Raw genomic sequence first — 22514 nt, forward strand, 5'->3', positions numbered from 1 at the left:
CTGATACTGGCGAGCTCTGTGATGTGGGGCAAATTACTTGATATACCTGAGTCTCCGTTGTTTTTAGCGGAAAATGAGCATAATAATACGTAGTTGGCTGTGAAGGTGAGAGGGAGGAGAGGATGGCAAGGGCCGGCGGGTAGATGAGGCGTCGCCGTCCTCTTCCCCCAAACCCACCACAAACAAGGACCTCGTTTGTCTTGGTAAAGGATAAAGAGAGAAAGGCATCGGGGTGGTGGCGGGTGTGCTGCTCGGCTGTGGATGCCATCAGCACGGTGTGGGGCTGAACCTTCCAGCAAAGGAACATCATCCGAAGAGACCCGCTGTGTGTGTAGCCAGGGGCAGCCTGCGTGGACGTTGTGTGTTCAGCTGCCAGCGTGTGTGCTTGTCAGGAATGGCCAGGCGACTGCTGTGGAACTCACTTCCAGCCCCACTATCTCTCCCACCACATCACGTTGATGTTTCAGTCGCGCTGCCCCTCTTTTCACTGACTACTACATATTTTCCCCTTAAAATAGCATTCTATTGGTTTTTCTTTTCTTAAAAACAAGTGCTGTTCCTGGGGGAAATTTGAGAGAGCATAGGCAAGCAAAAGTAAAAATCTTAGAGTCACTTGCGTGTTAACCTTTTCTTTACTCTGTCATTCCCCAGGTCGAATAACTGTACTCTTTTATTCGTTATTATTTTGCTAAACATGGATGTACTGTCCTAAGCCTTTCCCCATGATGCTGATGGTTCCCATGGGTTTACCATCCTCACCTGGCCCCCATGTCCCATGCTGATTAATGCTGATCAGGGGCCCTGTCCTGTCCATGCCACGTCTTGTACATCTCTCCGGTCCTTGTTTTCAGCTCTGCCACTGTAGATTCAGGCCACCACCAAGCCGTCCAGGACTGTTGCAAAGCCCCCGAGGCTTTACCCGCCATAATTCCTTCTCTACACTTCAGCACTGATCCTTTTATGTGCAAATCTGATCCTGTCACCCTCCTGCCTAAAAAGCCATCCATTGTGCCCTTTGGCTTATAAGATGAAGTTCAAAGTCATGGCCCTGCCTCCCCTGCAACCTCAACTCCCTCCTCTTGGACGGACGTGTCAGCTGGACCTCCCTGAACGTCTTTTCTCTAACATTTTGCTCTGCTCCCTTTGCCGGGAGGAGCGCCGCCCCCTTCCCTTGGGGCCTCGTCGCCCTCTAGGTCTCGGGGGAATGCCACTTCCGTGATCCCTGTGAGATGGTGTTGGGGGCTTCTGCTCTGTACCCCGACTCCCCAACCTCTGCCCATATAATAAAACTAACATCCACTCTCCGTCCTGCCCTCACTTCAGTGCAGGAAGTCTCTTTGCTTTGAACTTGAGAGGCCGCTGACTGCTCTTGAACAGCACAGGACCCTCCTCTGACTGCTAAGCATCAAAGTGCCTGGGAACAGGTTCCGAGGCCTCTTTTCTGCCCCATCGACACTCTTTCACAGGTGATAGGATCCCTTTTCATGGCTTTACATGTCATTAGGGTGACCGGCCATGCAGGTTTCAGCACCCAGTGCTTTCCCAGAAGGTGGGACTTCGAGTGCCGACACCAGGAAAGTCCCAGGCTAGCTGGGATGAGGCAGTCACCCTACATACCATCCAATGTGGGCAGATTTATATCGGCAGCCCCAGCCTCTCCCCTGAGCTCCAGACATGGGGACATAATACTTAATCGACACATCCATTTTGATGTGTTGTCAGCACACACAGAGCTGGCCGTGGGCCCATTACACCTCATCCCACTCTCACCCTAACTCACTGGATCCACCCATCCTCAAACCTGCCCGCCTGCTTCCTACCTCAGGACCTTTGCTCCTGCTCCTTTTTCTGCAGGAACGCCGTTCTCCTCCTCTGCTAGTTCCCTTCTCTGCTAGCTGCTGCTTTTCCAGTTTCAGCCTAATATTTACTTCCTCAGAGAGGCTTTTCCAGATCTTCTGCAGCCCCTTCCCTGCTATTACTCTCTGGCATTATATCTCTTGGTTTATATCTCTTATGGCACTTATTGTGGCCAAAAATTATCTTATTTACAGCATCGCTTACTTGTTTATTATTATTATTCAGTCTCCCTTCTCCTGCCCTCACTAGGATGTCAGCCCCCGAAGGTAAGGATTTTGTCTTGTTCACTTACAACAGTGACTGGCACATAGTAGTCTTGAGAATTTTTGAGGAATGAAAGAATCAATCAGTATATTGGAATAAGAATGTGCTTGAGAGGCAGAACTGAACAACTTTCCTAAAACAATTTCTGTGTCAGAATGCATTATTTCCTGACAAAATGTTATCACTTGCCCACCATTTTATCTAATTGTGTGTCCCCTCTCTCCATGTCTTGACAGGCAGTTGATGGTGGCACAGATCACTTCCTACCAGAGTACTGATACAGAGAGCAAACTGGGAGAAAATTTGTCCTTAGCCCTGGAAGACGTCCTTTAACATTTTACTTGATGACTGGGACTTAAGGTTCACTCATTTTCTAAAAGACTTTATGTATTTTTAGAGTAGTTAGTTGGGTTCACAGTAAAGTTGAGGGGAAGGTGTAGCGATTTCCCATATCCCCTCTGCCCCCCAGGTAACCTCCCCCACTGTCAACATCCTCAGATGTTGATACATTTGTTACAGCATTTGTTACCATTGATGAACCTGCATTGACACGTCATCATCACCGGAGCCCACAGTTGACAGTAGGGTTCACTCTTGATGTTGGACATTCTGTGGGTTTGGACAAATGTACAGTGACACGTATCCATTATGGTGTCATCCAGAGTATTTTCACTGCTCTAAACATTTTTTGTGTTCTCCCTATTCATCCCTCCCTCAAACCCAGCCCCCCCACCCCCACCGCAGCTCTGAGCAACCACTGATCTTTTTACCGTCTTCCTAGTTTTGTCTTTTCCAGGATGCCATATGGTTGGGTTCAGCCAGTATGTAACCTTCTCAGATTGGCTTCTTTTACTTAGTAACATGCGTTCAAGGTTCCTCTATGTCTTTTTTGTGGCTTGATAGCTCACTTCCTTTTAGCACTGAGTAATAGTCCACTATCTGGATGGACTACAGTTTATCCATCACCTACTGAAAGAGCTCTTGGTTGCTTTCAAGTTTTGGCAATTATGAATAAAGCTGCTATAAACATTCATGTGAGGCTTTTATGTGGACATAAGTTTTCAACTCCTTTGGGTAAACACCAAGGAGTATGATTGCTGGATCATGTAAGAGTATGTTCACTTTTGTAAGAAACCGCTAGACCGTCTCTTAAAGTGGCTGCACCACTTGCATTCCCGTCAGCGATGTGTGAGGGTTCCTGTTGCTCCACGTCCTCACCAGCATCTGGTGGTGTCAGCGTTCTGGATTGTGGCCACTCCAACAGTTATATGTAGGTTAATTAATTTTTGAAATAAGGAAAATATAAAATGCAAAGAATAAAATATTTTCTATGATGTTGCCAGGCATAGATATATGATCATTAAAGTTCAAGATTTTGATTATAAAAAAACTGGTGTAATAATGCATGTTTTGTTTAATAATTGATTTAATTTTTACTTTATAATGTGTCATGATAATTTTTACACATAATTTTAACAGCTGCATGATATTCCATCATGTGTGAATCTTAATTTATTTAACCAATTTCCTATTGTTGGAAAATTAATACTGTTTCCAAATTTTTACTATTGTTAACAAGGTTGAGACAAAGGTACTAGTGAGTACATCTTTACATAAACCTTTTGTTATTCCTTTGTAACAAATTCTTTGAAGTAAAATTAGGGTGTAATGAAAGTTTCTAAACTTTTGATATATGTAACCTAATATTTCTATTGAAAGGTTAAATGATTTTACATTTCCCCACATATAAGAAGAATACGTAGTTTTTAAAATTTCACCAATATTAAGTTTGGTAAGTTTTTGTTTTTTTAATCTTTGCCAACTTGAATTACATGTTGCTATTGTTTAATTTTCGTGTCTTTGGGGACAGGGAACATTAGTGTTTGGTATTCCGTTCTGGACAGGAGAGCAGGGTTTCTTCCTATGGTCTCTAACAGGTGTCACTAGGGAGGAAGCATCCTGGGGGTGAAGAGGAAATGGGCAGGTGGGGTAGGTGAGGGTCTGAGGGCACCCAGGGCTGAATGCTGTACCTGAGAAAGTTCAGGGCTACTGCTCCCGCCGCTCCTTCCATTCAAGATGGTGGGGACAGAGATGAGCACCAAAGTGCCACGGAGTCAGAGAGGAACATTTATTTCACCTAAATCCTTAGCATCAATCACCCTTCACACCTGGCTCAGCACTTGGCACTGGCTATCCAGCCCCTATGGCTAAGGTTTTGGTGCCAGGATAGTTTCTCTGAATCTTTGGGGACTTGCCAGGGGCATGAGGATCTCAAGGTCCACCCCTGGAGTCAGAATAGATGAAGGTCCATAGGTGACTGGTAAGCTAGAACTTTGCAAAGAGGGTCTAGACATTTACTGTCAGCATCTCCAGCTTCCAAAGGTGGCCAAGACCTCCCACAGCACCTTTCTGTGGGGATCCAGCCAGCTTGGCTGAGACTGGCAGTGATGGGAGAGGTTCCCAGGGGAGGGTGAAATGCTGTGCTCCTGTTCAGGTGAGGGCATGGGGAAAAGGGCTCTCTCTACCTGTGGGTGACAGTAAACAGAAATCTCTGTCATTGTTCAATTCTTGTCACTCAGTGGCTCCCCAGAGCTGCACTGTAGTTAAACCTAAAAGCCAAGCTGTATACAGATGCTAACTGGCATTTGGCAAGGCACCAGGGCTCTCTCTCAGACTCCTGTGCAATCCTGTGTGGGATACCCCATGCTGATTAAAGCGCATTTGCAAAGAGGACCAGTGTCTATAATGGTCTATTTTACACACATACAAAAAAAAGAAAAGGAAAGGAGAACAATTTCGTAAATGTCTTTCTTTGGAATTTTCACAGGACAACAATACTTTGTCATGTTTCAATTGTTCACTGTACTTCCTGGTTTGTAATTATGGGAAGTGCATGGAAATGCAATCTGTCTGACTCTCTCGTAACTTGGCTTTCCAAATGTTTAATGCTTTACTTTGCCAAATGGCTTGCGAGCCCAGAATCTACTTCTAGAACTGTAGAGGATTCCTCCTTCCTTTCCCATTTGTCTGGGCATGGAAACCTAGCCAGCGGACCTATAGAGCCTGTCCACCCCGAGAGCAAACTAAGTGAGCCGGCCACTCGGTGCCAGCCCAGAGGAGCGTTTGAATAGATAAAGTCACTTATTTGTTGTGCATCCCCACTGACTCCTGAAAACACACGTGATGGTCATTTGGTGCTGCAAACAGAAGCAGATGGGACAAGTAACCTTTCTAGAAAGCTGTTTTTAGTGCAGCTCAAAATCACCTGAGGTGTACTGAATGACTTTCTAGGCATATTTGATCTAGAGATGTCAAAACTTTTGTTTGTTTGCTTGTTTTTTAACTTAGATTTTCTTCTACAGGCAGAGTGTTGAACTAGATGTATTTTTTAAACCATGAAGAGCCCAGAAAGAGGCATCCTTTCATGCTCATTGACGGCAGTTCAATGTGCACACATTTTAAAAAGATTTTTATTAAAAAATATAGCTAACACACAATATTATGTTAGTTTCAGGTGTACGCCATAGTTATCCAATATTTATATAACTAAAGAAGTGCTCACATTATAACTCCAGCAACCATCTGACACTGTACCAGCTATCACAATATTGCTGACTATATTCCCCATGCTGCACATTACATCCCCGTGACTTACTTGTTTTATACCTGGAAGTTTGGACCTCTTATTCCCCTTCACCTATTCACCCCCTCTTTAATTTTTCAATTACAATTGACATTTAATATTAGTTTATGTTAATTTTAGGTGTACAACATAAGGTTTGACATTTATATAATTTATCAAGTGATCCCCCTGACTAATCTAGCACCCACCTGGCACTGTACATGGTTATTACCATAGTATTAACTGTATTCCCTGTGCTTTACATCTCCATGACTATTTTGTAACTACCAATTTGTACTTCTTAATTTCTTCACCTTTTTCACCCTGCCCCTGGCACCCTGCCATTGATTACCCCAATAAATCTAGTACCCCTCTGATACTTACATAGTTATTACAATATTATTGACTATATTCCTTATGTTATACCCTACATCCCCATAACTACTTTTTAAACAGCCAATTTGTACTTCTTAATCCCTTCCCATTTTTATCCTCACACCCTTAAACCCCCTCCCACCTAGCAACCATCAAAATGTTTTCTGTATATGGGTTTGTTTTGGTTTTTTATGTTCATTTTGTTCTTTAGATTCTATATACAAGCGAAATCACTTCGCATCTGTCTTTCTCTGTCTGACGCTCCACTCAGCACTGTACCCTCCAAGTCCATCCATGCCTCTGCAGATGGCAAGAACCCACTCCCTTTCACGGCCGAGCAATATTCCATTGTATATATGTACCACCTCCTCTTTATCCATTCATCCACCGACAGAACCCCAGGCTGCCTCTGCATCTTGGCCATTGTAAACAATGCTGCAATGAGCATATGGATCCACACATCCCCTCGAAGTAGTGTTTTGGGTTTCTTTAGATAAATACCCAGAAGTGGGATTACTAGGTCCTTACTTTGTCTCTTGTTACAGCCTTTGTTTTAAAGTCTATTTTGTCTAGTATAAATATTGCTACCCCAGTTTTTTGTTTGTTTTGTTTCCATTTTCATGTAATAACTTTTTCCATCCATTTACTTTGCATCTGTTTGTGCCTTTCAATCTGCAGTGAGTTGCTTGTAGGCAGCATATGTAAGGATTTTGTTTTCTTATCCATTCAGCCCTCCCATGTCTTTTGATTGGAGCATTTAATCTATTTACATTGAAAATAATTGTTAACAGATATGTAACTATGTATTGCCGTTTTATTATTCATAACTCTGATTTTTAAAAAATATCTTAAAGAAGTCCCTCTAAGATTCTTTGTAATACTGGTTTTGGTGGTGATGAAAGTCTTTAGCTTTTTTTTGTCTGAGAAGCTCTTTGTCTGTCCTTTGATTTTAAATGATGGCCTTGCTGGGTGGAGTACCCTTTGTTGTAAGTCCTTGCTTTTTGTCACATCGAATATTTTGTGCCAGTCCCTTCTGGCCTGCAAAGTTCTGTTGAAAAATCAGCTGACACTCTTATGAAAGCTCCCTTATAAGTTACTAGTTGCCTTTCTTTTGCTGCATTTAGGATTCTCTCTTTGTCTTTAACCTTTGCCATTTTAATTATAATGTGTCTTGGTGTGGGCCTGTTGGGGTTCATCTTGTTTGGGATTCTGTGCTTCCTCAACTCCTATGTCTATTTCCTTCAGGAAAGTTTTCAGTCATTATTTCTTATTTCTTCAAATAAGTTCTCAACCCCTTGCTTTTGCTCTTCTTCTGGTGCCCTATGGTATGAATGTTGTTACGCTTGATGTTGTCCCAGAGGCCCCTTAAACTGTCCTCATTTCTTTTGGATTCCTTTTTCTTTTTGCTGTTCTGATTAGGTATTTTCTGCTACCTGGTCTTCCAAATTACTGATTCAGTCCTCTGCTTCATCTAGTCTGCTGGTGATTCCTCCTGGTGCATTCTTCATTTCAGTTATCGTATTCTTCACTTCTGACTGGTTCTTTTTATAGTTTCTATACCCTTTTTTATGCTTGCTATCTCTTTGTCGATGTTCCCACCAAGTCCCTTGAACATCCTTATAACCATTGTTTTAAACTCTGTCTCTGGTAGGTTGCTTGCCTCCATTTTGTTTAGTGTATGTGTGTGTGTGTGTGTGTGTGTGTGTGTATGTTTGTCTGTGTGTGTGTGTGAGTGTGTATGTCTGTGTGTATGTGTAGTTTTCTCCTGTTCTGTTATTTGGGATGTATTTCTTTGTTTCCTCATTTTGACTGCCTCTCTGTGTTTATTTCTATGTATTAGGTAGATCTGCTATGCTTCTCAGTCTTGGCCAGGTGGCCTTATGTAGTAGGTGCCCTCTGTAGCCCTGGCACGTCTCCCTGGTCACCCCCTCTCGGTGCTCCAGGAGCGTCCCTTGTGTGGGTTTTGTGTGCCTTCCAGTTATAGTTGAGCTTTGATTGCTATTGGCACATCGGTGGGTGGCATTGGCCCTCAGGCTGGTTGGCTTTGGGGTTTGGCCACGTCCACAGCTCACAGGATGCTGTGTGGGGGACTTACCCAACTGAGTGGGATTCACCTCAGTGGGCTCTGTTGCCTATTGAGACTGCCCTTTGTGTGTGCCACTTGTGGGGCTATTTGGGTGGTGCTCCATTGTGGTCTGAAGCCAACCTCTAAGTATGTTGGTTCTGGGGCCTCTTGCAAGGGGCTCCTGTGCAGGCCTAGGTCACCCACTTCCTATAGACCCCCCCACCAGGGTCTACCTGATAGGAACTGTAAAGTGATCCAGTTTTTTGCTGTCTGTGTTAAACCTGGAGGCATTTGGGAGAGGCCACGCTGTGAACTGAGGATGTCTGCCACCAGTACCAGGCCTGGGATAACTCCATAAAAAGCCAGGACTCTTGGAGGCCTGCTGCCACCTGCTGGCTCCCTTAATTTTCAGCCACTGATGAAGCCTCATGCATTACGTGAGTTGGGTGAGGCAGGGTTTCAGGGAGTCACGAGAATGGGAAGAGTTGTGGTCACCAGGTTAATATAGACTCTGGTTTGGTGCCAGTCCTGACCCTGGAGCTACTCAGAAAAAGTCTCAGAGCACACCCAGGCCAGTCACTGCCTGCCTTGGGCCGGTGGACTCTGATAGTTTTCTGAGAAACAGTGCAATGTGGACGGGCTGGCTGCTCTGGAGAAAGTGCCATTGGTGTCGGGGGAGTTGGGTCGGGTCAGGTCCCGTTGAGTCAGCAGGGTAGAGCATCAGAGCTCACCAGACCAATCAGATTCAGATTTGGCTCTGTCTTGGGAGGGCACAACACAGGAAAAATGGCATCCTCCTGCCAGCTGCATGAAAGAAGGACCCCATATAGGGAAAATGGTGACTATCTTCCATCCCTGTCCCGAATACACATACCTCAGTCTGCTTCCATGTGCTTCCGACACCTCCCAAGTTACAGTCCCTCCTCTGGAGCCCAAGATGAGTGCCTGAGGGTGAGAGAGTCTGTGTGTGAGCCATTTAAGAGGACGTCTGGGTTTTTTGCAGCCTTCTGTCCCACCCAGATGGTTAGAATCTTCACTGTTTTTCAGAACCAGATGTTGTGGGGATGCCTCTTCCTGGTACCAGTACTCTGGGATGGGGAGCATGGTATGGGGTTGGGGTCCCCTCACTCCTCCATGCAAGGGGCTGATGAATCCTGTGGGCCAAGATATTTCTCCTAATTCTCAACTGCTTTACTGAGGCTTGGGGCCAGCCTGTTTCGTGTCTCCACCCCTCCTATCAGTCTTGACGTGGCTTCTTCACGTATCCTTAGTTATAAAACTTCTGTTCAGACAGACTTCAGATGGTTCTCCAGATTGATTCTTCTATAATTTAGTTGTAATTTTAATGTGTTCATGGAAGGAAGCAGGCACAGTGTTTATCTATTCCGCCATCTTGGATCTCTCCTAATGTGCACAAATTTTAAACTTCCTCGATTTTTGACACCTCATCTCCTCATAAGAAAATGGGGAAATGTTTGAGGTGGGACAGCCCACTCCACAGTCACTTTTATGGATGATTAATACTTTCATTTATTTATTCATTCACCAAATATGTATTTAACATTATCTGTGCACAGGGCTTGTTGTTAAGAAAAAGAAGATGAACAGGGCAAAATCAAATGAAACCCAGAGGAAACAGGATGGGCTCTGTTGAAGGCCTGGAATAATTCATAGAGGAAGTGATTTCTGAATTGGGTCTTGAAGGCAGCATAGAGGTGCAACAGGACATAATTTAGGGCTAAGAGTTTTTTGTTGCATAAATGTCTTGGCCAGCTTTTCTAAAAGGTGATTCCTGACTGAGAATTTTTCCAACATGTGTGGTTGATATTCTTCTTAGTGCAGAAAAGAGCATGACTTGAGAAAACACGCTTCATCCACTTCCCACACCCAATTCAAATGGCCAATAACCATTAAAACAAAGGTTGAATTGATGGTTACAAAATAGGAGGATGTGAAATAAAGCATAGGGAATGTAGTCAGTAATATTGTAATAATAATATATGTTGTCAGATGGGCACTAGACTTATTGGGAGGATCACTTCATAAGTTATATAAATGCCTAACCACTATACTGTACACCTGAAACTAATATAAAATAATATTGAATATCAAGTATAATTGAAAAATTAAAAAATAAAATAAAAAATGTTGAGTTTAGTAGTATTGTGAGCATCCACTTTAAGTTTTTAACCATTGTCCATTGTTACTCTGTTTTTATTCAAAAATAAAGTGTGTTGCATTTGTTAATTAATATTTCTTTTAGATAGAATATATACTGTTTTGTTTTTTTCTCTTCAAACATTTTTTCACTTTGAATTTTTAGAGGATGAACTTTTAGCAGTGATGGTACCAGAAGTAATAATGTGTCTTTCTAAAGTGCACGGAACCAATACATGCAGTTGCACTTTAAATAGGGATTTAAAACCATCTAGGAAGGTCATTTTCCCTCCAGTGTTGAAGTCTCTAGCATTGAAGTATTAAGATGTGTAATGGCAGAAAGTGAATTCTAGGAGGAGGGAAGCCCCTGGGGATGCTGGGCACATCTAGCTATAGTTTGAGAGGAATTGGAGGCAGGGACCAGTAAGGGGTCTCTTCCAGTGGTGCAGGTGGGAGGTGGAGGTGGTGAGAAAGGGTCTGGTTCAGGATGTGTTTTAAAGGTGAAAGTTGTAGGATTCGCTGACAGATTGATCTAGAGCATGAAAGAAAGAAGAAACAAGGACAATGTCTAGGTTTCTGCACTGGGCAACTGGGCACATGGTGCCATCTATGGTGAGGAAGAGGATTGACAGGTCATAGGAGGACATGTGGGAGGAGTCCATCAACATGGGTTTGGGCTAAGTAGGAAATACCTCCCTTACAGTGAGTTTCCTGGAAGCAGAGCCTGAGATGGGATTTTGTACAAATGACTTATGAAGGGTGGGATCTCAGGAGAAAGTGATGAGGGATGCTGGCTAGGGTAGCGGGGCACAGACGTGGTTGCAGCTGAAGGCACATCTCAGCCTGATCCCACAGGGAAGTCCGAGGCATGAATGGCACTGTCGAGTTGTCCCTCCTTGATGCACAGAGGTGGCTTTTGTATCCCCCAACCAGTCAGCCATTGGCTAGGGCAGCCGCTCACCCCTTGAGGGGTATGACCTTCCCAACATTTCCGGGTGAGGTGTCTTTCATCAGCCCAGGCATTTGTCATCCACGGAGGCAATTCTCCAGAAAGGGTGCAGCTGTGAACAGTTAGCTAACAGCAGCTTGGCAAGGGTCGCCCTGGCATGGTGAAGGTCTAGTCTGAAGGCTATTAGACAACCAAGTAGAAATGTGGAGTAGGCAGTTGGAGCTCAGAAAGGAAGTTGGGCTGGGAACATAAAGTCAGGTGATCAGCGGTGTATGTCATGGTGCTTGAAGCCGTGAGACTGGCTGAGAACATGTCAGGAGGTGATGTGGATAAGAGAGACAGCCTCAAAAATGGAGGCCATGGGCACCTTGAGGTTCAGGGGTTGGAAGAGGAAGAAGAACTCACAAGGAGGCTGCTGTGTAGAGGCCGGTGAGGTTGGAGGAATCTGGACAGAAAGGTGTCGCAGACTACCAAGGAGAATGTGTACCCAGAAGGAGGTCAGCCAAGTAAGTGGGGACAGAGAAAGGACCACTTGATTGAGCAAAGGGGACGTTACTGGTGACCTTGATGAGAATTATGTGAGAGGAGCAATGGGAACCAAAGCCAGTCAGACTGGGCTTTACAGGGAAGGCCTTCTGAAGTAGGACAAGTTGCACAAACGGGAGACGGTTGGTGGAAAGTGGTGTGTGACAGGAGAGGGATGACAGGCAGTAATGACGGATGGAGGCAGAGAAGCTAAGGCTAGTTATCAAGGGCTTTGCATCCTATGTCAAAAAGCTGAGAGTTGAGGCAATGGGAAGAGACCACTGACAGATTATAAAGAAGGAATACATATGGTGGGATTTATATCTCATGCTGGAAATATTTTCTGTCCTTGTAGGTAGGTTTGTGTGCCCACACTTACACTTACTGTTAAATCTATGGGAAATCATCACAAAGGTATATCTTCATAACTGCAGTTTCGTTGTATGTTCCTGCAGCTTAGAAGATTTTTTTCACCTTTCTAAGTCTCCAGCCAGTTTGGATGCTCACTTTCAATTTCTTTCAATATTCTTTTTTTTTGAGCAAATGATGCTAGAAAATGATGTATAAATGAGAAAAATTGGAAAATTATTAAAAACTTATCCCATGAGTTTTAAAATTCTCATCAACATTTTCTCCATTATGCATCCAAAGAAATCAATCCTTCTTTGCAAAATGGGTTAAGCATTGTTGTCAGATCGCCCTGAGTGTTTGACATGTACAATTTTACCCAGATTTTGGCCAGCTGAGTTCAAAACAAGGACCATAATTTCCTGGAAACATCTGGTTCTCTAACCACCATCTGGCATGATCTTGGTAACTCTTAACTGTTATTTTGTGCCATTTTTTCAACCTTTATTTATTTCACATTATTTATTCATCTTGGAAAGGAGTCCTTAATGCTTATCAGAACATACTTATTTCCAGTCCCCTTTCTCTTAAAAACAGTATTCTTACTTTTGTTCTAAAAAAGCAACAAAAATATTTAATACTCAAGCTCTCTGGCCATGCTGTCTTGGTAGAGAAGAGCTTTCTTCAGTATATATTTATTGCCTGGGGGAGCATTCAAGTTTTTGTTAAGCAAATCTTACTGACTTTCTGACTGCTGCTGGGAACATAAATTTGTGCAACTGCTTTGGAAAACTACTTGGCAGAACCTACTAGATCTGACAACTCGCAAGCCCTATGACCTAGCAATTCCATTCCTAGGTGTGTGCCAAATAGGAATGCATACATATGTTCACGAAAAGACAAGTACAAGAATACTCATAGTAGTACTAGCCTTAAACAGGAATCTACCCAAATGCACTTCAATAGTGGAATGGATAAATTGGTTGTGGTATATTCAAAAAAGGGAATAATATACAGCAATAAGAATGAATAAAATACGACCACATGCAAGCATATTGGGCAAAGTACAACTATATGATTCCATTTACATAAAGTTCAAACTATAGGCAAAATGAATCTATGGCATAAGAAGTCAGACAAGTGGTTACCTGTGGGGAGAGTTAATGGCTAGGAAGGGTCCCAAGGGAGAGATTCTGAGATCATGGTCATGTTCCATTTCATGATCTGAGTGCTGGTTCCTTAGGTCTGCTAATTCTATGAAAATCCTTCAAATATACATTTTTTTTAAATTAAAGTATATTGGTGTGATAATGGTTAGTAAAGTTACATAGGTTTCAAGTGTGCAATTCTGTAACACATCGTCTATACATCACATTGTGTGTTCACCACCCAGAGTCAGTTCTCCCTCTATTACCACATATTTGATACTGTTTACCCTCATCAACCACTCCCCTCCCCCATTCCCTCTGTAACCACTAAACTATTGTCTGTGTCTATCAGTTTTTGTTTTTTTCTTTGTCTTGTTCCTTTGTTGCTTTCAGTTTTATATCCCACATATTAGTGAAATCATATGGTAAAAAACCAAAATGTCCTTCAATAGATGATTGGATAAAGAAGATATGGTATATATACATAACGAAATACTATTCTGCCATAAGAAAAGATGAAATAGTGCCGTTTGTGACAACATGGATGGAGCTTGAGATTATTATGCTAAGTGAAATAAATCAGTCAAATGTACGTTTTTGATTGGTTTATTTTTATGTGCATATATTACACTTCAATTAAAGGTCAAAAAATAACCCAGAAAGCATAAAAAGAAATAAAATATTAGAAGTAATTCTAGACATACTAATAAAAGTAAATGAGATAAATTTATCCATAAAAGGAAAATATTAAAAAAACAAAAACAAATACCAGATGATTGTGTTTGTATATCAGACAAAGCTGTACTTTCTTAGTGACTTCATACCAATCCAAAGGACGTTAGATCCCACAACCTCACTTAAATTTTTATCTCTGATTTAGGCCCAAAGCATAGAGCACCCCAACCCCCTTTTCCTTCTTGAGGATGCTTCTTTGAGAGAAGTATCAGACAAATGGTTCCACATCATTCATCACCTTCCAACACCGAGGAGCTTCTGTCTCTCGCATGATGTCTTCCCAGTCTTGCCCAGTTGCCATCCTTTCCTTGACTCTCAGCACCCTGCGTCCATTTCTCACTTCCAGCCTCTAACCAGGGCCTGTCTCCTTGCGGCCTTGCTTTGTGCCTGCCCATTCCACTTGGCATCAGGGATTTCTGTCAGCCCAGCTCCTGCACAAGGAGGCAAACTCCTAGAAGGCCAGGGTCATCGCTTCTTCGTCTGTGTGACCCTTGACCCCGCAGCTAAGTTTTGAATGGCTGCTTGGTAAATGGTTATTGTGGGTTTTCCTGGTTGACTCCTGAATGCTATTCCCTGGGTGTCTGTGTTGTGGATGACACTGCTGGACATATACTACCTCTTAGAAGCAGCTTTTCTAAAACAGAATCTGTACAACCTGAAGGCACATCATGCTTCAAGTTCTATGCCCTGCGCAAACACGGCAGTTTAACTTTGGGGTTGGTTTCCTATTTGTATTTTCAAAAATTGTCTCATTTGATTAACAGGAGACCTTCTCACCATGGAGAACTGTAATTGCTCAGATGTTCTCAGCCTCCTGGATTGCAGTCAGAGGGGTTGGACGTATGCCCTTGACTACCTTTCCCACAGGGTAGGAGAAACCTGTCAGGTCCGTTTCCATTTTAACCAAACTCTCAATTACTCATGACATGAGTGACATGTTCTCTACTTCCACCCAAATCAAACCATCTCATGTTTTTCCGTTTTTTATTTTGAGCTTACTTTCCTCCTAGAATCGAGTTTTTCTGAACATTAGTTTTTAAAAACTCACAATACGCTATTCATTTGGCATATTAATCCCATTGTTTTTGAGCTTTCTGAAGGCTAAACAAGATTGAATCATTTTCTAATTTAGAAAACTTTTTCCCCATCGTGCTACCTAATCTGACAGGCTTTCTTGTGGATGTCAGAGGGTGCGGAGTTCACAGTTGGCATGATGATGCTTCACGTAGAAGAAAGATTTTTCCAGATGGTTTGGAAGTCTGAACAGCAATATTTGGGAGACCAGGAAAAATTCCCAGCACATAATTGATTGGAAATGCTTGTTAAGTCTCGCTCTCTCTTATTTATTTTATTTCATTTTTATAAAATCCTTTTTTCTTTCCATCTTCATCCTCTTCTGTGTTATCTGAAGTTTCTCTTCATAGAGTCTAGACCCCTATAGTTTGGAAGCAATTTTTAGTACTTTTTCATGCTGAGGGACAGTATTCCTAAGACAGTTTATTAGATAGAATTGTGAAATTGCCATTTTTATAGGTCAAAAATCATCAAGTCTCCGCAGTTGCCTATGGCTTTATCTGAATGTTGGTTCTCGTGATTGTATTTACCCATTTATCAAATATTTATTCAACTCTTTCCATGTGCCCGATGGTGCTCGGCTGTGAGGATGCAACAGGGAATAAGACACAGGGTACAAACAGGTAATACACTGGAGAGTCAAAAATAGAGCTGTGATAGGGTGCCCCTGGAGCCATGGTGGGGTGCGTGCTTAAGCTGGAGCTGTGGGGGACCATTAGGGAAAGTGGTGACTCCGAAGGAGTGAGTGGAAGTTGGCCAGCTGAAGGGGAAGCAGAAGTTGTAAGAACAATACTGTAGTTCTGGAATGTTCCAAGGCCTGGGGTGGTAGAAGGAAACAGAACACACTTGACTATGGTGAAAATAGAGAATATAATGGGGTGGTGGGGAGCTGTGAGCCCATGAAAATGAGTGGGGGCTTGTAAACCATGCTATAGTTTGGGAAATTGCCCCCAGAGCGATGAAAGGAGGGGTTAAAACTGAGGTGTGGTTCACACCACTCTGTGCTCAGTTTGAGGGACAGAAGGAGGGGCAGGAGTTGTGCCCGGGAGGACCCATGGATGAGGCCTGGCTGTACTTTTCCTTTGCCCCACTGGTTGGTTGTTTCTTCTTGGGAGACTTGCATTCTTTAAATTTGGTGTGAAAGCAGAAAAAAATACAAAGAAAATCTGATCATGCTCCCAAGACAGTTCAAGAAGAAAGTTTTACCAGACAGTTGCAGGTGGAAAAAGGCAAGAGAAATGGCTTCAGAACTTCAAGTGACCCAACCCATTCCCTGTGCAGAGGCCAAAGCAACAGACCAGCCAGGGCCAGTTAGAGGCAGGACCTCAGACGGGCAGTGATGTCTCTTGCAGTAGTTGTGTAGGGCAGCTGTGGGCAGCTTGTCCACCCACCAGCCATGGCAGATGGCTGATGTTCTGACATGGCAACGATGGCAAGCCATTGTCTTGGTCTTGGAAGCCACACAAAAATACCAAGATACGGGCTAGCCGCCCTCAAGGCACAGTCCTTCTTAGCTATGTAGAGGAGCCATAGAAATACACACTTTTGTGCGGAAATGAAAATGAGAAAGAGTTCCATATAGACAGAGCAGAACACCTTATTTTGGAAAATTGTCCCAATCTTCTGGAGAGGAGGGAGAATGGGGCATAGGCAGAGAGACCTGCTTAAACACTTAGCCCGAGTATTGCTTTCATTTATAATCTAATATTAAAATACAAATCTCTAAAGCACATAAATTTATCTGATCCTGGACAGTGCTTTGGCTACCTCCCTGAGCCCCCTGTTATTTTTCCAAGCTGGTCTAAATTTTCCAGGTTGTTGGAAACGCTGGTTATCCTGTGGCCTTCAAGAACATCTTACATTAAAGCCAGTCACACTGAGTTATGGTTTTTCCATCAACTAAACCTTTTCACCAAATTGCCCATGGCTGAAACTATTTTCTGATAGATAAATATTTTCAAAGTTCCACTGTCAAGCCCAGTTTAGAAATGTCAAGTTTGTAATGACTATACCCACCCGTGTCTCTTCCTCCTTATGACACTTTTTTTTTTCCAGAGCAACAAATCTGGGAGAAAAAAGTAGAGATCCACATATTAAAATGATGTTAGCAAAGGAAGAAACAATGGCTTCTTTGTGATACTTTACAGTTATTCAGGGAAGAAATATCTTCATAGTTTTATTTTAAAATCATACCCACACTTCTACTCACTTCCAGCTCTTGTGGCCGTGAGTGTTATGACTTACTATGAACAACACAGAGCCACAAGAATATTGTTTAAATTATGTGGAGAAAGGACACATAGCCTAAGATTTTTGAGGACATCACTTTTCCAGAAATTGAAAGATACTCACCCTGTTTGGCAAAGTTTAAAGAAGGGGTAGGGATAGGCTTTCTATCAGAGATGACAAGCGAGCTTTTAAAAACAAACAAACAAAAACAACAATATAAAGGTGAACACAAATGAAAAGGAACTTATTCTTCTCATGGGACGAATCACATGATATTTTCTTGTTTTTTTTGGGTTTGTTGGTCTGAGCCCTCCCCCAGGATGGCAGCTCCCTGGGAGGCAGCTTCTTACTCCCCACTGTGATCTGGGCATGGGGTATGTAGAAACTTTGGTGAGCATAGATTAAATAAGTGAACAAACACATGAACGAGTGAAGAGTGACAGTGGCCCAGGAAAGTACTTTTTAAAAAGATTTTATTGGGGAAGGGGAACAGGACTTTATTGGGGAACAGTGTGTACTTCCAGGACTTTTTTCCAAGTCAAGTTGTTGTCCTTTCAATCTTAGTTGTGGAGGGTGCTGTTCAGCTTCAAGTTGTTGTCCTTTCAGTCTTAGTTGTGGAGCGCGCAGCTCAGCTCCAGGTCCAGTTGCCATTGCTAGTTGCAGGGGGCGCTGTCCACCATCCCTTGCGGGAGTGGAACCAGCAACCTTGTAGTTGAGAGCCCACTGGCCCATGTGGGAATCGAATCGGCACCCTTCGGAGTTAGGAGCACAGAGTTCTAACTGCCTGAGCCACCGGTCCGGCCCGGAAAGTACTTTTATATGTTTGGCAATAGGGCCTTGAAGGAAGTAATGAAGGTTAAATGAGGTCAAGTGAGTGGGCCCAGATGCTGTAGGATTAGTGTCCTTCTAAGAAGAGACATCTGAGATCTCCCTCTCTGTGTCTCTCTAAGCACACACTGGGGGAAAGGCCACGTGAGGACGCAGTGAGGAGGCGGCCATCTGCAAGCCAGGAAGGGAGCCCTCACCAGGAACCCGACCTTACCTGAATCTTGATCTAAGACTTGCCAGTCTTCAGAACTGTGAGAACATATATTTCCATTGTGTAATGGTATTTTGCTATGGCAGCCTGAACAAACTAGTGTATACCCTGGTATTCAGTTGGAATTCACAGTCAGTTGTCCTTGGCCCCTAATAACTGGCTGGTTAGCCTATGGGGAGAATTGTCAAATAATTTAATTCATTTTCTCCTAAACCATGAGAAACTGCCCTCTTAACAGCACAGCTGATGCGCTGGGCACAGGGCCGTGTTTCTGGGTGGGATCATCACGCCCTTCCCGTAGGTGAGGTCAAGCTTAGGGACAGGGAACTCAGGGTGGTTTTCTGGCAGGAAACTTCTGGTAACTCATGGAAACTGAAGTTCTTTTTTAGTCCTTGGAATCAGATCGATATCATTTCACATAGCCCTCTTGGGAGCTGCACCCCAAGTTCACATCCTGAGCAGTTTAATACCCTGGGAATAGCAACACGGAATATTATTAATCTTTCAAAAATTAGTGTAAGAAAGTCGGAGGTGAGGGGAGGGCTGCATTACCAAGTTAATGGGAATAATGATTATGTTCTCGGAATAAAAATATCTTATCCCCTGGTGAATTCATATGGCTTTTGCCAGTCCAGAGAGTTTATTTTTTTTCAAAGTCCCTCTTGGTCTGTTCCTCTGGTGGAAAGGCTCTGTGACCCATGCTGACTTGCCAGCACCGTTCTCATTTGGTGGGTGTTGTTGGGGAGATGACCCACATATATGCTGCCTGGAGGGGTCAAATTCCCACAGGTCACCTCAGCTTCCTGCCACCCCTTGGTTTTGCTCCTGTCTCCATGGTCTGGCTTCTCATGGTGGCCTCACCTCCACACATGGAGACTCAGTGCTTCAAAGCCAGCTCTGAGGTCTGCTTAGCTCCCAGCTTGGTAAAGGGACAGAGGCGGGGACAGGCAGCCCCTGTGCGTCTGTGTGAGGCCTTGCACACTCAGCGAGAGGAGCACAAAGCAGCATTTCATAGCCATGTCTGGAGGACCTGCCCTGCTCTTGAACTGGTGACCTAGTGAAGAAGTCGCTATCCAATTACAAAGTCATTCATGGGAGATCAAGTGAGCCAACAGATGAGGTGTGAGGCTGCCAGCAAGTCAAACTGAGGTTTGCTGAGGCCTCAAGGCTGCAAAAAGTCTCTCTGGGACTGGCAGGGAACTGTCTGGACACACCTGCCCAGGAGAGTCATTAAGCTTTGTTCTCATGCAAGGAGACCTGTCTGTCATTCCAAATGGCTACTATCTGTGCCAAGGGCACCACCACCCAGCAAGCTCTTCAGCCAACAGCCGTTGCCCTCAAAGATGTTATAATCCGAGGTGGAGCCGAAGCGATGACGTGTGTATGCTGGATCTGAGCATGATCAGGCTGGGCCTCCCGCCACAGGACATGGTCCTTGGGGGAAATACCCCAGGGACATGTCTTCCTTTTTCAAATATGGGCAGCACATGAGTATGATTAAAACATGATTACTACCACAATTTAAGATGAGTGGAACAATGCAAATTTTAGCGTCCAAGTCAAATTTTCTGATGCTATTTGTAAGTTCTTTGTCATGGCACATATCAAAGTATAACATATAATGATGCTCCAGTGGGATTCATGATTCCTTACACTTCCTTATACTTCCTCTGAAAGATGCACATCCTCTGACATGTGTTTACTAGAGGAGCACTTGTCGACTAATTAATTACTGGAATGAAAAATAACATCACCATTCTCTGAGTTTATAGCTTGCAAGTCTGAGCCACCATTCTACATCTCAGACGTCTTCGTAATTGTTCTCCTTCATGCAAAGGATTGGATTTGCCTTTAGACAGAGTAGAGGAGGAGCCATTCAAGAAACGGTTTTTGCAATAAAAAGATATTGTCACATCATGGGTTTTCCACCCTCAACCAGCCAGTGTTCCGGGAGGGTTCTCTGGGTACTGCCCAGTGCCTGCAAAGCCAGCAAATCAGCGATGTGAAATTGAACATGAACTGGCTCAAGAGGAATGATATGGCTGCTGCTTGAAGGGGCAGAGGGGGAGGGTGGGAAGGGCATGGAGGCTGCTTCATAGGAAGTAGCATGGTGTCCGTGCTTTGGCTCAATAGGAGAGCTGTTCTCAGCAACTCTCAAAGTAAAAAATGGCCCTGCCTACCATCAGCAGTTTCACCTCTCACCACCACCCCGTGGCTAGAGCAAGGAGAAATCCTGATCCTAACAGAGACACAGATCAAGGGGAGCAAAGACTTGGAAGGTGGTCGTGGAGGCTCCCCATTGGACACACAGCTGTCATCTCGCAGAATGGATTCAAATCAGCACCTATTGGGAAATCACTGAAAGAGGGCTCTGGGCTATGTTGTGACAAACTGGTCAACATGCACCAAGAGGGATAAATCAGGATCTGAAAGGAAGAAATGGGCATATGGTGAAGGTGACTGTGGTTCACCAGGAGAAAAAAGGGGCAGAGCCAGTCCACTTAGACCCTTGGCCAAAGTTGACCCACTGCGTTTTCAAATGGTCTGAGAGCTAAGCATGGTTCCATGTTGTTAGATGGCTGGAAACAAATTGGATGAAGAATATTTTGTAACACATGCAAAAATATATAAAAGTCAAATTTCCATGTTTATAAAACAATGTTTTACTGAAACCCAGCCCACTATTTCATGTATGTATGGCTGCTTTCACACCACAGTGGCGGGGCTGAGAAGCTGTGAAGAGACGGAATGGCCCACAGAGCCTGAAATCTCTCCTTTGTGGCCCCTCACAGGAGAAGTTTGCTGACTGCTGTTCAGGAACATCACAGAACCCCCCCAGACCACTGTATGGCTTTTACATTATGTTGTGTGTATTAAATCATAAAATGTCCTCAGGGTGTGGCCTGCGATCTTTCTGAAGCCTAGTGTTAGGAGGGTCTGAAGTATTGTCAGGAAGAGCCGTAGAACACAGGGCCCTGGATAATGGTGCCCACAGTGGGCAGGACCAGGGAGCAGCAGCTCTTTCAGAGTCTCTGTTGGGTCCCCTCTTTCTGGGTGGGCTCCATCTATATCGGGGATGAAAATGGAAGGAGACACACTAGAGGAGTTAGATATTTAATGGCTCAGACCCTGGCATGTCATGACATACGATGTAACAGAGACATTTAGCTCTGACTTTGACTTTCTACCTGTGATGGGCTGAACTGTGTCCCCCAAATTCGTAAGTTGAAGCACTAATTCCCAGAACCTGGGGATAGAAACTTACATGGAGACAGGGTCTGTACAGAAATGACTAAGTTAAAATGAGGTCATTGGGTGGTTCTAATCCAGTATGACTGGTGTCCTCATAAGAAGAGGAGATTAGGACCCAGACACACACACAGAGGGAGGTGATATGAAGACACAGAGAGAAGATGGCTATCTACAAACTATGGAAAGCTGCCCGGAAACGATTCTGCCTCACAGCCCTCAGGAGGAACCAGTCTTGCCCACACCTTGATCTTGGACTTCAGGCCTTTTGAGTTGTATGACAATAAATATCTGTTGTGTTAAGCCACCCAGTCTGTGGTATTCTGTCATGGCAGCCCCAGCAAACTGATACACTACATCATCCAGTGTGGGAGTGAAATTGCGCTTACTATGCAAACAGTTCTTAGTAAACCATTTCACGTTTCTTGTCTAATTATTCGCAGATTTTGTATAAATGATGATACCATATTTGAACTGGAAGAACTAGCCCTGATAAAGGACAGAAGGATTATCAAAGTCATTCCGGCTGGTCGCTGGAGTGTGTCGGGTAATTTACTATAGGCACTGTGAAAGTTGGGCAGCTGTTTTGCTTTAAACGTTAGTTTCCTCCATAGGCAGTGGAAAATTACCCTAAGAAGTGATTCTGAGAAGATTAGTCTTGTTCTTTGTGACAAGTTTTCTAAAAGAAGTTACAAAAAGATTGTCTTTCTCCAGGAGAGTTTTTTCAACTGACTCTTCCCTTCTGTCTCAATTCTGCCCATTTTTGCCTCCACCTCCACCTCATTTTTTTGATACTTGTTAAACAAATAATATACACACCCAGGGTTAGATTTATGATTTTTATGCAGATTGTTAAAAATAGTACAACTGTGGGCAGA

This window comes from Rhinolophus sinicus, chromosome 17 (assembly GCF_057876585.1).
Source record: "Rhinolophus sinicus isolate RSI-liver-muscle chromosome 17, RSI-T2T, whole genome shotgun sequence".
Classification (NCBI taxonomy): Eukaryota; Metazoa; Chordata; class Mammalia; order Chiroptera; family Rhinolophidae; genus Rhinolophus; species Rhinolophus sinicus.